The sequence below is a fragment of the Megachile rotundata genome, chromosome 12 (assembly GCF_050947335.1).
Source record: "Megachile rotundata isolate GNS110a chromosome 12, iyMegRotu1, whole genome shotgun sequence".
Classification (NCBI taxonomy): Eukaryota; Metazoa; Arthropoda; class Insecta; order Hymenoptera; family Megachilidae; genus Megachile; species Megachile rotundata.
Window position 1 is genome coordinate 10483058 of NC_134994.1, and position 18591 is coordinate 10501648.

Genomic DNA, 18591 nt, shown 5'->3' on the forward strand with positions numbered 1-18591 from the left:
GTAATTCAGCGCTTGGAGATCCAACGCGTGGTAATTCAACACGTGGTAATTCGGCGCTTGGAGATCCAACGCGTGGTAATTCGGCGCGTGGTAATCCAACGCGTGGTATTTCGATGCGTGGTAATTCGGCGCGTGGTAATTCGATGCGTGGTAATTCAATACGTGGTGTTCCAACGCGTGGTAGTTCGGCGCATACTAATTCGATGCGTGGTAATTCGACGCGTGGTAGTTCGGCGCATACTAATTCGATGCGTGGTAATTCGACGCGTGGTAATTTGGTGATTGGAGCTCCAACGCGTAGTAATTCGGCGCGTGGTAATTCGATACGTGGTGATCCAACGCGTGGTAATTCGGTGCTTGGAGATCCAGCGCGCAGTAATCCAACATACTGTAATCTTTCGCGTCGAAATCCAACGCATGCAAGTTTGGCGCGTGACACAACCGCGTGGTAATTTAGTGCGTGGCGATCTACCACGTGGTCTCGCAACGATTTAACACGCGAGAATCTAACGCATGGGTTTGACACATGTGAATCTAGGAATACATCTACCACAAATATTTACGTGGCCATACAACGCGTGGCAATCTAACGCATTTCCATATCGTGAATTACTACGTCAAAACATCAAATCGCAGAGTCAAATGACTGATGCAGACAGTATCGATCGAGGTAAACTACCCGTGTACGTGGCACGGTGTGAACTCTTTGACAGCTGCCGTCACATATTAGTCCTAATTGCGCACTGGATTATATACTAATTTCGAGATCGGTAATTCCGCAGCTACATCGATTCTTTCGAAAGTGAGAAAAGCGTCGAGTCTCATAAATCGTTACGACGTCAAAAAGTTAACGAGAACCTTCTTCGGTTGGGAAGATTAATGCGGTCGAGCTCGAAGGCGACATCGATGCTGATACACTCGCATGTTGCTCGTAATTTTATTACGCGTGAAAACAGTAATGTTCCGCTCGTCAGGGAGGATTAAACTGTACCCTTCGATGGAACACGATGGCCTTGGTCGTCGTTTAATCGCGAGGTGTTTAATCACCGACGTCTATTAATGCGGTAATTAAAGCAGGAGTATAGACCGCGGATGAAAAAGTAGGCATTAATCAAAGCGAACACGAGTGGCTTGCGTGAAATAGACGGGAGTCGGTCATTCATTTCTGTTACGATACCAGGAAGACGCTCGTAATTGGATGCTTTTAATGGAAACTCGATGAATGTTGGGAACAGAGGGAGATAGGGAGGATCGTGGCCGTGATACGGACAAGTTTGCGACAAATCTCCCCTGATAAGATAAAACGTTTTCTCTTCTTTATTTCATTTTTCGATTATCTTGGAACCTAATTAGTGTGACGTTATCTGCGGGGCCGCGACGTGCATTACAATTAGACGCAACCCTCTAGGAACACTTATACTGACACTAACACTTATTTTCTTATTTGCTGGAAATATATTTTTATGCAAATATTTTAGGGAACCCTTAAATTTATTTTCTGCAAAAATTAGGGGTATGAATAAATGGTCAAATCTGTCTGAATTAATTTGACTCTCGGTTTGTTCTTTCTACAGCATTTCTTACACATTCTGTAAATTATGTAAGAATAAATGTATATACATATGTGATCCTTACTAGACATATGTGTTTACTAGAAACATATGTGTTTCTTACTAGACGTATTCATCAACAAAACTCATTACATGTAAAATCAACTATGCTCATTTCTAATAAATACTTTTCTATAAAATATGCTTCCATGAAAGTTTCAATAAAGAACCCACGATAAATTGTAAAAACCGGTCGAACATCTCCATCGTAACAAATTGTTCCAACTGAATCGGTCATGTATCAAGTCTTATCGATCGGTGATTACCGTTCAACATATTGTTACCGTATATTGATGGGTTATTTACGTGCAATTGAAAAAAGTGATACAGGGTTCTGTTCGCGAAGGCCACGCGACGGCTATTACCTTTCGTTACGCCACACCCAACGCTTCATTACGGCGTGTAATTAGAAAACCGGCTACAGTAAAGTAGCTAACGCGTCGCTTCCTCAATCATGATAATAACCGGGCCAACAAAAGGTTGCATTATTTCGCGATTAAACGGCCCGTGCAATATTCCCCTCGTCGTTCGCCTGGCTAAGTGTCCACGAATTCTTTCCGTCTCGGCTATAATGTTTCTCGATAATTAGTCCTGGCGACCCACCAAATTTTTCCACCCTTAACCTAGTTTCTTAATTTTTTGTAACTGTTACTTTTGAGCGTTGCTCAACGGTGATCTAAATGAGAGATGTTCAATGGCGTGTAATTAAGTGGGATGGAAAATTGCTGGGGAAGGTATTGTGCATTTGATAGACTTCTTAATGTTCGATGCAAGCGGAGGATTCGAGTAAATGAGGATTAATTGCGATTTGTGTAATGAGTTGATTGGCAACGAATGGGGTGAATTGAGAATATTAGATTTACAGATGTTCACATTTTCAGGTCATGAAATTTGCAGATTAAGTAATTTTCAAGTTTGTAAATTTTCAAATTTACAGAGTATAAATTTACAAATTTGAAATTTCCAAAATTAGCGCGTGAGAATTTAATGATTTTGGTCTGTTAGGATTTATTGCAGTGGTTCTCATCTTTTGGGAGTTGTGGAATTATGGGATGGTAATTTGACACGTGGTGATTCGACGCGTGGTGATTCGACACGTGGTGATCCAACGCGTGGTAATTCGGCGCATAGTAATTCGACGCGTGGTAATTCGGCACGTGGTAATTCGGCGCTTGGAGATCCAACACGTGGTAATTCGGCACTTGGAGATCCAACGCGTGGTAATTCGGCGCTTGGGGATCCAACGCGTGGTAATTCGGCGCTTGGAGATCCAACTAGTGGTAATTCGACGCGTGGTAATTCGATACGTGGTGATCTAACGCGTGGTAATTCAATGCGTGGTAATTCGGCGCGTGGTAATTCGACGCGTGATAAATCGGCGCGTGATAATTCGACGCGTGGTAATTCGACGCCTAGTAATTCGATGCGTGGTAATTCGACGCGTGGTAATTCGGCACTTGGAGATCCAACGCGTAGTAATTCAATGCGTGGTAATTCGACGCGTGGTAATTCGGCGCTTGGAGATCCAAAGCGTGGTAATTCGGCGCTTGGAGATCCAACTAGTGGTAATTCGACGCGTGGTAATTTGATACGTGGTGATCTAACGCGTGGTAATTCAATGCGTGGTAATTCGGCGCGTGGTAATTCGATACGTGGTGATTCCACGCGTGGTAATTCAATGCGTGGTAATCCGACGCGTGGTAATTCAGCGCTTGGAGATCCAACGCGTAGTAATTCAATGCGTGGTAATTCGACGCGTGGTAATTCGGCGCTTGGAGATCCAACGCGTGGTAATTCGATGCGTGGTAATTCGGCGCGTAGTAATTCGATACGTGGTGATTCAACGCGTGGTAATTCGATACGTGGTGATCCAACGCGTGATAATTCGGTGCTTGGAGATTCAGCGCGTAGTAATCCAACGCGTGGTAATTCGGTGCTTGGAGATTCAGCACGTAGTAATCCAACGTGTCCAACGTGTCCAACGGATCTGGCGCCAAATTAGAACCACACATCCATAAAATTTTTGATCCAAATAAAAATCTCCATAACTAAAACCTTCTCTAAACCCAACCTAAACCTTCACTCCTAACTGAATTTGACCGCTACATCCAAAAATTCACGCAAAGACAAAAATCGCAATTCCCCACGTACGATGTGGCCGATAAATCGTCGAGCCAGAATAAATCAATTTTTCCCGGCAGCTTCCGTTCAATTGGAAGCGGTACGTTCGCATTGTTAAACAACGAGCTCCTCGATACGGACAGCTCCTTTACGGGCTTATGCACGTTTCCAATATCGTGTGCAACCGCAGTTGCGTGAGAACCATTGGTTACCGGTACGAAGCCAATATCCGCTGATAGTTTCGCCCTTCGTGGAAACGGGCCGAGATTAAAAGTATTTAGCATTTAGATAAGAGCATTAAACGAGCCGACCGCAGGGGAAAGTTCGTCGTCGGAAAAACGATCTTTTTTTTTCCTTGACTGATTTTCTGATCGTCGACTATCGACGAAGAGACCCTGAAAGATTTTTAGAGTAACGTGACACCGCGCCAGCTGCGTCCTGGACGTGCAGAAGCCCTTTTCTCCCTTATTCCGTGTTTATTCTTGCTCGAGAAAATATCACGAACAAGGAAATAGAGGAAACAGTTTTATTTTAGCTTTTACTGGCTGCAAAAGCTGTGATCTATGACTTGGGACGTTTGAGGCAACGGGTGTCACGTTGCAAATTAAATTATGTGGAGGACAGTTGACTTTTGACTGCGTATGTTCTTACTAGTTCTTTAACTAATAATTACAAGATTATACGAGTTAATACGAGATTAACCTATATAGTATATACTAGTAGAGATTATACTAAGGGTTCTTAGCAGTACTATGTCGAGTGAGGTTCGATATCACATTTCTCTTGGATCTCATAAATAGATGGTTGCATATTTTTTCATATATTCACTATTTATAATAAATGAAAGACATGTCACATACTCTACACATAACTAATCTACTACCCACATGAACACAAAAGGTTAAATGCAAGATTACATAAGTATGAATGACAAGGAGGATTGAGGAAAAAGCGTTAAAGAGCGTACCGCTTTATCCCTTGAAATGCAGTAATCGTTCGGATTCCATTCGTTCGGAATCCGACAATAACTCCTAAACAATTAGGATTCGTCGCAAAGAAATCAGCGCGGCATTCCTCTTTATTATTTCCACTTGCAAGTTCGCTCTCGAAGGAGCGTGATTCATTTAAGCACGCTGAAACAGGACGAGACAAAAGAGAAACGACGTTTCGGAACGAGTCACGCGGTCCGTGTTTTACAAGGAATCTCGTTCGAGGATGTTTCACAGGAGTCTGGAAGGATAGGAAGAAATACGTGAGACGATGTTTCGCGCGAAGAATGTTTAACGAGGATCAGAGAAGAGAAGCGAGAGGTAAGTCGGACGAAATCGTGCGAATTATGTAACGCGACTCGCGGCTAAGTGAATTTTGTCGTAGGTACACCCAGCTGGATTCCGAGAAGCAAGCGTTCGACGAGATCCCGAGCAGGACGCGGAACGAAATCAAAGCGAGCGACAGCGGAGGAACGCGCGAGTCTGCGAGAAACTTTTAACGAGTAGTCCAAGTCGTATCGACGAGAAAAGCCGAGCATCGGAGAGCGAATAAAGTTTCTATCGACCGACTTTTTCGCTTTCCGACGCGGGGAATCGTACACGCGAGTCGAGAATAGATGAGCAAGAAAATTATGCAAATAGGAGGCATGCTAGACTGCCGTTTGTACAGTGGCGGGCACGGTAGACTCCCTAGGGAAAATGCCGGGAAGCACTCGTTACTTTTTAACTGGGGAATTTTCCTACTTGCGAATTCTCGGATATATCCAGATTTTGAGAGGAGGATATTTCAAGATGTGGGAAATTTGGGGAGATTTGGAAATGTTGAAATTTGGGATGTGTTTGTGTTGTGAGGTATTTGGATAAGTGGAGATTTGCATATGTGGGAGTCGAGAATGGGAGTTTGGAGATGTGAGAATTTGGAGATGTGTAGATCTAAACATATGAGTATTTCGGGATGTGTGGATTTCGAGATGTGAGTACATGGAGATGTGTGGATGTCGATATTTGAGTATTTGGGGATGTGTGGATTCCTAGATGTGAATATATGGGGATGTGTGGATTCCAACAGGTGAGAATATGGGGATGTGTAGATTTCGAGATGTGTAGATCCAGAGACATGTGAATTTGTGTATGTGTGGACTTCGAGTTGTGAGAATATGGGGATGTATGGATTTCGAGATGTGTAGATCTAAGCATATGAGAATTTGGGAATGTGTGGATTTCGAGATGTGAGTACATGGAGATGTGTGGATGTCGATATGTGAGTATTTGGGGATGTGTGGATTCCTAGATGTGAGAATATGCGGATGTGTGGATTCCAACATGTGAGAATATGGGGATGTGTAGATTTCGAGATGTGTAGATCCAGAGACATGTAAATTTGCGTATGTGTGGATTTCGAGTTGTGACAATATGAGGATGTATGGATTTCAAGATACAAATATTTAAGAATGTGTGGATATCCACATATGAAACTTTGATGATATATGAATTTGGAGCTGTAGTGTCTTGTGACATACAAATCTGGAACCTTGAAATCCAAAACTCCCCAAAGAACCTACCAATTAATCTTTATATTTACTAATTCTTACCTTCAAAAATTCCAAAAATCTTCAAATTCTACAGTACCTGTTCCTAACATCTGAAGCACTCAAATTGCAAAATCCCCAAATTCCCATTACGCAAGCTCCAACCCAAATCCCCAAATCAACCGAATGTTCAGAACGTTAAAAGCAGCGTTTGGGCGGAGTTAAAAGATACAGAGCGACACAGAGGGAAGATTCGTTTGGGATGCTTGGATTGATCGGATCACCTTATCGGAAATGGGATCTCGATTGAATGGAAATGACGTTCGAGCCAGACACGTGTGTTCCACGCGAAATGCACGTGAATAGCGCTAATCGGTGTCTATGGCAAACGGCCGTGACTGCGTGTCCCCTTCGTGGAGTGTTAATTTCGGAAACAACATTCGGCATGCCCTTACACCTTGTCGTACAGCTACTAAAGCCTGCTCGATAACGATAATGCCGTTGCTTTTCCACGGATTCGGCGATAATGCACAGTACATTGTATCCATTTGTAGCCGTGTATGTGGCAACGTTCTGATGCCACGTTGTTGAATAGTACGATTGTACTCCGTTGTTTCGTAATTGAATGATGTTTCTTGCGTGGGGATATCTGAATGCCCAACAGTGATTTCCTTCATTTTCGATCGTATTCGAGGTAAATCCTCTGAATGTAGCCACAAATAATTTTCTGAGTATTTCTTGCTCGCTATATGACAACGAAAGGTTCAGTCCTTGAGACTTAAATCATAAGAAGTATGAGAAGAGAGTAGAAGACAGTATGCAGGTTTTCATTTAGAGGTTCGAAACGGTCGGGGCCAAATTCACAGCTGGACATTTCCTCTGAGCAATGTACGTTCTCGGATGACATTCTGTAAGAGGTCTCCACGTGTCGACATAAATCAGGGTCTTTCAACACCGTCTTCTGTTACCGTGGTTATTATATTCTCTCGAAACCTTCGAAACAGGGTTTTTGGATTTTGAGGTGAATCAGGAAAGGTGCAAAGTTTCCAATCGATCAATTTTTATAGCTTCCGAAGCCAAGGAGTCACCGATTACTAAGTGTGTATGAGCAGGGTAGGCTTCCTTAGGAAAATGGCGACGGAGGACAATGACTTGTTGATCGTAGTACTTGTTTTCTAATTTGGAAATTAAGAAAATAATATTGATGTTTTGAATATATTAATGTCTTAAATTATATGTAATATCATATGTAATATCATATGTAATATCATATGTAATATCATATGTAGTATCATATGTAGTATCATATGTAGTGTCATATGTAGTATCATATGTAGTATCATATGTAGTATCATATGTAGTATTATATGTAGTATCATATGTAATATCATATGTAATATCATATGTAGTATCATATGTAGTATCATATGTAATGTCATATGTAGTATCATATGTAATATCATATGTAATATCATATGTAATATCATATGTAATATCATATATAGTATGATATGTAATATCATATGTAATATCATGTAGTATCATATGTAATATCATATGTAATATCATATGTAATATCATATATAGTATGATATGTAATATCATATGTAATATCATATGTAATATCATATGTAGTATCATATGTAATATCATATGTAATATCATATGTAATATCATATGTAATATCATATATAGTATCATATGTAATATCATATGTAATATCATATGTAACATCATATGTAGTATCATATATAATACCATATGTGTTAAATCATATGTAGACTACTTTACTTATTTTCACAAAATGTTTCTTTCAAAATTTCACATCGAATTTTACCACCAAATCCATCAATTTCCTTAGCACCTCCATAATCGATTTTGCTACGGAAACTCGGTTAGGTTGTTAAATTATTATTCCGCAAGAAATACAGGCTAATGTTAAGGTATTCGTATCGAATGACAAGGTATGGTAGTCAAAGCAATCTTACCTCTTTGATCGATTGGCAAGTTGCACTCAATTTCAAGCGCCATAAATTGAATTTGGTTGTCAGTATTAACATTAACCCTTTGCCTGTCCCATGCATCATGTGTGATATACCTAACGTTCGCCTGATATCCTGCATAGTGATGCATAGAGCATGTAGAAAATGACCTATTCGTGCGCTTCGTGTAATACATGGAATGCAATTTCTTTTTCTTCAACTTCTAGAACACGTTTCTCAAAAATATTTCTATTTCATGATACATTCTTCACTTTGCTGGAATTGTATTTTATTATTCGATTTTTTCGCGTTTATCTTCGTTGCGTGTCTCGAAAATAGGTTAATTACTTCATACAAATTTTATCATACTCATACTCGTATGATATACAAAGTATCTTAAACAGCCAATGAATAAATTCATACTTATTTTAATTTTAAAGAGGAAATTTGCTGATAGTGAATTTTAGAACAGTTGAAAGAAGGATTTCCACCGAATCCATCAAATGATCAATTCCGGAGATGTTGCAGTAATAGTCCCTGCGAATAGCAGTAATATTCGTTCATATGAGAAGCCTAATTAATCCGTCGAAGAAGCTTTATCCAGTCGTGGTTAACACGCACAGACAATGTAACACAGTTAGCAACGTCAATATTAATTTGTGCCGATGTGCAATTTGATTACGTTCCTCGGTGCTCCTGTTAACACGCTATAATAGCAGCATGCATTAACATCCTTGTCGTAAGATCTCGTCGTCGAATGACGTGGATGCGTGTAATGCGACTTTTAACCGCAGCGTTGCACTGCATGTATGCACTTATACATACATTGTGCTTTTACGCTGCACGTTAGCTCTTATGCAAACTTTTGAAAATCAAAGGAAGTCATTACGAGCTTCACATTTTTATCCTTGTTAAGATTATGGTCTAAATTAATGGACGGAGGAGAATATTTAATCAGCGATCAAATCTTTAATAGTTTAGGAATTTAACTGTTTGAAAATTGTTAGATTTGGAAATTTCCACATTAGGGATGTTCACCCTAGCCTACAATTTTCTAGACAGCCATGCACAAATTACTACAATATGAAGACCAGTAAAGAAAGTTAAAAAGTTAGATAAATATGAAAATTCTGAAACTTTCAAATGATCTAATCTATCCAAATGTTGCATCGATTTTGAAAATCGAGAACTGAAAGGACGTACCAGTTGTAGAATTATGGAAGAGGAACGATGTACTCGTCGATATTTAATTGTCTCGTATTTGAATTTTAAATGGAACAGTAGTGAAAGATCAACTCTCATTTGTTCCACGAAGAGACGAACTTCGAATTTGTCGCCCGAGGATAGCAGCAGATTTAATACGAGAACGATGCGCCGAAATTTCGCCAACGCGAGAACTCCGTCGTTAAAACGACCACCAACTTGCGAGTTCGAATCGAATTCACTGAGTTCCCATCGTGAGAGCGTGCTTTCGAAACTTTCCTGAGCTTCTTTCCGACACTAACCTTCGTGGCTGGATACGGTGTCGTACAATGTCACTCTCCAACAATTTATTGGATGATGCAGCGAAACGTGTTTAGACTGGTCAGCTATGTTGATCAAACTTGCTTCGCTTTGAAATTCTCTCATTCTCTCTATACCTCCATTTTACATAACTTACAAGTTGCAATGTATCTAAAAATCAAACTATGTGTCTCCACAAGTAATACAAATATTGCTGCAATTTGAGCAAAATGAACCTGATACTCCACATCAGAATATTGCTATGACAAAGACCTATTACTATACAAATTACTATTATTATAACAAAGATCAAGTACCTTGAAATTCACGAAATAAGACAAGAAACTACCGAAGTTATCTGTAACGCCAGAGTCGGATTATTTTCCTTAGCCTAACCTCCCGTTACTCCGTTAGTGAACAATTACGACAAGCCTACCAAAGCTTCAAAACTTTGCGAACATAGAATGCCAGCCCCTTAGCGCTTCGCGTTCGCGAATTCCTAGACTGACGAGGGTGCCAGACGCGAATATAAATAAATCTTGGAACGGTGATGTTGTTTATCGAGCCATGGAACCGGTGGAATCCTGTGGCGCGCGTGACGCGCCGGTCACGTCAGGAATTCCCGCAAATTCGACGTTTTACGTCAATGGGATTTTCATCCCATTGCAGCGGCAGGATCAATAATAGAGGGGCAAGCGTCTAGACAGGTCCGCAGGGGATGGATTTTCGCGATGACTGTACAACCGTTAGTCTGACATCGTGAGTCAAAGGTCTTTCGCGGTGGATTTATCGTGGGGTCTTATGCCACTCTTTCATAGGAAAATAAAGGGGGTCTCATGGGTTGACCCTCTTATTTCTTCTTGGATGACTCGACCCCATAAAAAGATATCGTTAAATTGAGGTGATGCACTATGTCAATTATTGTTCTATGAAAATTAATGTTGAGTCTTCTAAAATGGTCAACATAGTACATTTGGAACTTTCAAGAAATTATTTTCGACACTAAGAGAAATGTTAAATGTGGAGGACTGTAAAGTACTGGCAATACAAATCCTTTATCCATCGCAGCCCAGAGGTCTCATAGGTTGACCAACCTAACCCTCTTGTTTCTGCTTGGATGACTCGAGCAACTTCATAAAAAGATATCGTTAAATTGAGGTGATGCACCATGTGCTACAATTATGGTTCAATGAAAATTGGTTAATCTTAAGACTTTGAGAATGGTTAACATAGTACATTTGGAACTTTGAAGACATTATTTTCGACGCTAAGAGAAATGTTAAATGTGGAGGACTGTAAAGTACTGGCAATACAAATCCTTTATCCATCGCAGCCCGGAGGTCTCATAGGTTGACCAACCTCACCCTCTTGTTTCTGCTTGGATGACTCGAGCAACTTCATAAAAAGGTATCGTTAAATTGAGGTGATGCACCATGTGCTACAATTATGGTTCAATGAAAATTGGTTAATCTTAAGTCTTGTAAAATGGTTAACATAGTACATTTGAAATTTTAAAGAAATTATTTTGGACACTAAAAGAAATGTGAAATGTGGACTAGTGTAAAGTACTGGCAATACAAATCGCCCTTTATCCATCGCAGCCCGGACATCGTACGTCCCGAACGAGCAGCTGTATCCAGATCCAATCCTACTTTAGTGTCTGATATCCTGTCGATGACTATTTTTACAGCAGACCCTTCGAGATTCGTTCGTAATACGCTTTCGATCGTTCGTTTTCAATTGTCCGGGTATAAGGAAAGTATGTAATTTAAACATGATAGATATTCATCAGGATTAGCAATTTCTCTGCAAAGAAAAATGGCGGCATAAAGTGTCTGCGATTTGTCAAAGTGAATATATTAAGTCCTTTCAGAGTGCCATCCTATTCAGGTGACTCCCTATCCATACGCTTCGTCTATGAAAAACGAGCCATTGAGATTTATGTTGAATACTTTCCAGCGAAACTCCGGATTGCTTAATACTGATATCATATGAAATAGAACATTGCTGTGCAAAATTTCATAGAAAAATTCTTGCAAGACTGAATCATTAATACTCTCAATATGAAAGCAGCTTGAATCTTTTATATGCATTATACTTTCAGTAGCTTCATCTCCAGTCTCCATATTGAATCCGTGTCTCGAAAGAACACATCAAAAAATTTTATTTTATTAATCATTTCTCCAAAGAGAAATGTTCCTGAAGCACTTACCTCCTCGTTACTGGACCGCACGTGCTTTCAACGTGCATCTACTATCTGCTCCGGTGAACCGCTACTCTACGCGTTAAAGTTGCAATAATCAGATTTTGCTAAGCGTATAACCGTCAAAGTGTCAAAATTGTCGGACGTTTAATAACGATTAACGTCAGCATAAGAAAAGAACAATATCCTTCCTGCGTCAAGACGTAGACTCTAATTCCATCGAGACGAACGACGTTTCACTCGGTCTCGCAGTTTCCGTTCACGGCTATTTTAGCGTTGTTCGAATAACGGCGACTTAAAGATCGGCCGCACCTGATGCAGCCGCGATAAAACGTTCGACAGCCGTTTCTTCGATCGCGTGTTCGCGGTACGAAATAGAGCGAAACGGGGATTTTCGAAGTCCGAGCATGGGAACACAAAATCGATTCCAGAAGAGAATCCTGTCATCGAAATCGCGTACAGCTCGACGTTTTATGAGCGACTTCCTCGTGTTTACGAGCAGTTCCGCTATAAATAAGCTCGATAGACACGCGACGATGCGTTCCGTTCTATAGACCCAGTTCAACAGTTATCTTTTCCTGCTCTGATAAGCGGAAAAAGGTTAACGAGGTATCAAAAATACCGGTACACTTCTGAGCGGCGCCTACGAAGCTCCTGTAAGGCCTCCTTTTATGTTTACTCTCAGTCGCCATTTTATTTAATACAATAACTTGAAATAAGCATTTTTGAACTGATTCTATAATATGACACGTGTGATGTATAAACACAGAGAAACAAACAATAGTAGAAATTATTAGTAGAGAAATAATAACCTCAAGAGAATTCATTTAATTTAAGTTTTAAAGTTGCTGTTTGTAAACAGTCACATTACGTTCGCGCGCAAAGGGTACACTCTTGTAGGTGTACTATATTTCAGAAATGTAGTCTAGTTCATTTTTAGTTTTTACGAATTTAGAAATTTTTTTACCTTGACGGTCAAGAGATGTTAAAAGAGATGTAGGTGTTTCTGTATGGCCCTTTTGACAAGTCGCCTCTGCACAGCAGCTGTACCTGTACATAACGATCCCCTACCGTATCATCAAACGCAGACACAACTCTCGAAGCAAGCTGCATTCGAAAGTACCAGCGGGTCCGAATAGCTCATCAAATTTAGGCACAATTCTCAAAGGAAGGTGTATTCGAAAATTCATTATTGGTTTGAAGTTTACCAGCGGGTCTAAATTATCGTAGCAAGCCGATAGTTACTCGCAAAAAAATGATCGAAGCCTCCGAAAAAGCAAGATGAAAAAAAGCGACGCAATTTAGATGCAAATTGCAATCATATCGACGCAACGATCTGGACCCGATAGAGCCTCTCTGAGGCCGATCGAACGTTGTTCTCATCTCGGGAGCAATTTTTTTGTTCCTCGAGGGCCTGCACCGACGCTCCAGGAAAAGGAGACCGCGGTACGTAAACCTTTAAATGTATCCTAATATTCAAATCGCGCCGCTGTAACCGGTGGTTACTTTAATGGCGACGGGGAGAGATAGCGAGCTCGGTTAGAATTGCACGGAAGAGAAACGTCGGAAGCTTCACGAGGATTCTACGATCCGGACACTACTTCTCGTCCTTCCGCCTCATCCCCCTGTACACGTGTACAACCGGTAAATAGGTCGTTGGATCCTTTTTGGCGCGCGTACCACACAGAAGGAAAAACACTTGCCCGGGGAGTGCATTTTAAATTCAAACGAGACCCGATTACGCCGCGCAATGAACGCTCGCTGGATTACGCCGTGAACTTTCGCCCCGCCATTCCTTCAGACGTATAGTCCTGGAAATTAGAATTTTTTCGCGGAACCTCCAACATTCTCGCTTTTGCATGGACCCTACTTTTAAACAATATCTACAAACTTCCTCTTTACAAAGTTCTAGGTGATTCTAATTAAAAACAGGGTGTTTCACGAAACTTCGAAGACCAGACATTTTAGGATTTTTGTGACAACTTGAATTTTGTTAAAAATTGTCGGTTTTGAAGTACGATGTGAAGAACCTTTTTTGGCGGACTGTACACAGACACAATCTGAAGCCAAATGGCAAAGACCAGCACGAGTGGATCTAAAAAGGGCCTTCAAAGCGAACGAACGAAAGAGAATATTGAAAAACTAACGGTATTTCTCCTTTTCTGGAAATTCTTTTTCACGTCGTGTCAGGCTCTTCGCTGGTCCACTGAAAAAACACGTTCCCGATTTGCCATCGTTCGATCAGCGCAGCGGCTGAAAGCAGAGGTAGTTTAAAAAGATAACGCTTTTACATCGGTCGATGGCCGGATTGCGCCTACACGGCTACTTCGAACGAATATTTAGGCGATAATGCGTTCTCACGGTCGACAAATTCGCTGAAAAATAAGCGACGTTAAAAGGTCGAAGAGTTCCCGATCGAAGGGGCTTAGAAGCGAAGGCGGGATTAACCGGCCACACTTTTAGCGAAAATAAACGTTTAAGAGGCAACGATGTTCAAAGTTGAATACGAATGAAAAAACTTGGCTCGTTCGGGCGGCGCATCAAATGTAACCCGGAGAATGAAATTACGCGGTCCTAAGGAGATTTGTTGAGGGCCAATCTCAATTAACGCGAATGAAGCTTCGGTATACTCGGGATCAACGGTCCACACATTGGCGTAACCACAATTTTTATCTTCGACCGGGTAATTGGAAGAATCGTGCACTTGGTATTTGAACGTTTACTGAATCTGAACAAGATACACGTACTTAAAAACTGATAAAATTGATGATGGTTTAAATATGTAATAATTAAAAAATTTTGCTATTTGAATAGTAGGAAACTTGCAAATGGAAGATGTAAAAATTTGATCTACAAGCTTGAAATCTAAAAACTTGAAAGCTACAGTCAATAAACTGTAGCTGAGGATTTGAAAGTTTGGGGACCAGAGAATCTCTAAATCAAAAAATTTGCAAGTCAGAATGTAGAGCGGAAAAGTCTGACTTTCGTGTTATGTTCCTCGTGAAGTATATTTGGGATTGGCCCACGTAGGTCCCTGCATGGTTACGCCAGTGGTAAAAGTTTCCCGTAGCCTGATAGCCCGGTGCGTTTCAATTAACGAAATGCCCGCTCGTCTAGGCGACCTTTCGCAGAAAGAACGGGTATAACGCACGAAAAGAAACGGGCGCATTGTGTCGGACGAGCATGGCAGCTTAATAATCTCCCAATTACGAAACAGCAGCCTCTAGGTTCGCCCTCGACGTTTACCATCGCGCGTTTAGCAGCGAGCTCGAAACGAACGAGCTAAAAAGGAAAGGGCGCTGAGAGTGCAACGAGGGCGCAAGGGTTTCTACTTTTTCGATGCAATCGCAAAAAAACCTCGCAGACGGTCGGCGGAGGTTTCAGACGCGCCTCAGCCGTGCTCGATGGCGCGAGTGGCCGCCCCTGAAATGACTAGTGGAACGAGGGGTTGAGGGAGGGTGTTAGTCGTGGTAACGGCGTCGACGACGCTGGCTGACACTGGTCTGGGTTAGCTCGACGATGCTGATGGCGATGACGCTGGTGGTGGTGGATGTGAAGGGCCTCCGAGGCTGGCATAGGGTGCTGAAGGGCTCGAAAGAGTGGCGAGCAAGGGTGGCGAGTGCCGCGGCAGCGTTTCTGCTCGAGTGTCGGGGAAACGAAGACGACGGGGACACGAGAGCAGAAAGAAAGCGGGGAGAAGTGGAGACTTCTGACGATTTCCTTGAAATGCTTCGAGGAGACTAATGAAAAGGGGAATGATGACTTCGAAACGAGCTCACGAGACGTCTCGACTTCGATGACGCTTACCCTCGTCCATCCACTCTTATAATTGCCTCCGACTGTTGCGTAGCGATGGGTTCGTGTTCGATATGTACCCTCGACAACTTTGCTCGATCCCAATACGCGAACTACCTTTCATAGAATGATAACTACCGACACGAGCCGATATTTCCTTTCGTGTACGAGCTTTCGAACATTAACGCCGGTATGTCTTCATGGGAACTTTCGGAAATTTCGACTTTCGAACCTTGTATGGGAACTTTGAGATATGAAGATTGAGACGTGGACCTGGTATGGAGACTCACGACTTGGAGACCTCGAGAGCTGATTTCGAGATATGACTGCAGGATGTGGAACGCTCGTATGGAGACGTTGACACATGGGAACTTTGGGATATTGAAACATTGATATATTGGAACTTTGATGCTTTGGGTCATTTTGGAAAACTGGTGACTGCAAAATGTGGAGCACGCTAGTAACAACCAAGAGTCAAACTGGATTCTTTACTGTATTAAGTAATATTCTTTATTATTCTTTACTGTCTGCACAGTCGTAAATTGTCCCTAAATCTCCCAGCACAGTCCCATTTTCAGCTACCTCCTCCATTAATAAATTACGAAGAATAAATACAAAGTAGCATCACCGATTGCAGAATTATACTCAAACCCCTCTTGTTTATGATGAAAACGTCAATATATCAAAGAGGCTTGCGTCAGCGGGTCGTACATGGTGCGTTTGGAACAGTCCAACAGATCGAAGATGATGGACTCTCCCCGGTTACATTTTGCTCGATCGTATCTCCGGGGATCTGTAGGACTCATTGTCGAACGATCCGCACACGTTCGAGGCACGCACGAACACATTCGTGGACGCACACACTTGGTATTGATTGCTCGGCAGTCGGTGGCTTACGATTTATGTCGTCGTAGCCACGACCGGAATAACCGATGTCACGCCGAAAATTCACTTTTTTCCTTCGCCACCTGCGTCACCATGAATCTACCTGACAGCCGCAACCGTCCCAGAGGCCTGGTCAGCTAAAGTACTATGGGGATCCCGGAATTGTCACAAAGTCATCCTTTTCTCTAATGGTTGCATTTTTGAGGCACTGGAGGTGTTCGAGCACTTATATAAAATAAAATAAAATCTATATCTAATGTAAAATAAAGTCTGTAGTATTAATGATTTATACAGAGATACGTAATGATGGTTTTGGGCATCATCATAAAAATCTGCAAGGGATATGAAATTTCAGAAGTGTATGTTTGTTACAAAATTACTCGACAACGGCCTGAGTTATAAGGAGAAACTTGATATTTAAGTTTCATGTATTAGAGAAGGAAGTTTTAGCAGTTTAATTATGTGAAGATTAATAAAAACAGCGAGAGTAATAGCTGTGTGATTTCTAATTTCCTGCGCATTTAAATGCGAAGTAAAAATCCGTGAGAGAAGTGTCAGGCGTGCTGTTACGACAAATTGCTTATTCAATTCTAGCAGGAGAGGCGAATTTGATGCGAAGCGGTATTCTTGGCTGCAGTCTAGGGAATAAAGTTTTCTCCCTTGGTGAGAGGCAGCGTCGAGAATCAGGGGGTGAAAGAGAGAGAGATAAGGGAAGGATGCAAGTCTCGAATAATTTTGACTACACAGGTCGAGGTGAAATGAAATTACCCTGTTCCCTTTCAATTTTTGTTTACCTCCGAGATCGTTCTGTTTCTTTTTTCCACCTGTTTCCAAAGGGTTTTACAATCTCTCGTCTTTGTTCGCAATTACGGGTCGCGCGATAAATCGCGTCTATTCAATTTACGCGCGGAAGAGTGCTCAAAGGTAACCGTGTCCCAGAATTGACTTTAAGAATCTCGTATTACGTCCTCGAAGGAAGGAGCGGAGAAGAGGGGCAAAGAAGGGTGGCATAAAAGGAAGAATTTAAAAAAGAATCGTATAAAGTGAAGATAATTTCAACGATAAGACTCTTGGCCTGTGTTACCCTACTAGTTAATAGGATCTACGTTACTAACTTAGTTTCAAACTTACTTGGACTTCTCCAGGCGCAAAGAGTCTTCTCTTCCGCTCTCTTCCGACTTGCCTGTAGATTACCGGCGCCTGCTAAGAGTCGAAAATCGTTGTACAGTTTTGGCCCCGAGATTTCGCTAATCTCTCGCTAAGCATCCTTAACATTCAAATCCTCCCGTCCTTTCGCGACGCTTTTGCGAACTTCCCGACGAAACGGCGAAAATGCTCGGAGGTGCGCTTTAATGATACGACCGGAATCATTTTTTATCTTCCGTTACTCTATAAACGGTCCCGGCAACTTTATAAGTACGCGCGAAGAGCTTTCTTCTAGATAAACTATTTTATTTACGACACTCTTCAAAACTTTTATTGCAACTATTTTATTACTTGTTGTTCGAAAAGATTTTATTTACAATTCTTACTATTTATTACGTGAAAAAATTCTTTGCAAAATTTTTATAAAACGTGCATAACAGAAAATAAAGCATCTCCACAATTTATAAATAGGTTTCAAAAAATTAGACAGGTAGAAATTTAATAACAATATGTACGCATATTTCGGATCAATAAACCTGCTATTTTAGGAAGGTAGAACAGAAAATCGATCGAAACAAATCAATTCTTAAAATCTGGTACAAAGATCTCCTTTGTACCCGTTCACCCGGCAAAAGCGCCGATACTCTTGAACGTTGTTTTCGTAGCAGAGTTTTTCAAAGAAACCTTGTTTTATTACGAAACATTCCTCGCTCGTTCAAAAATACTTGTCGGATAATTCCCTATGGTATAGCAACTCTTGCAAGGAAACATATTTGCCACGGAGGCATGTCGGTATCGTTTAGAAAAGATTAAACTTTTTAAATTCCG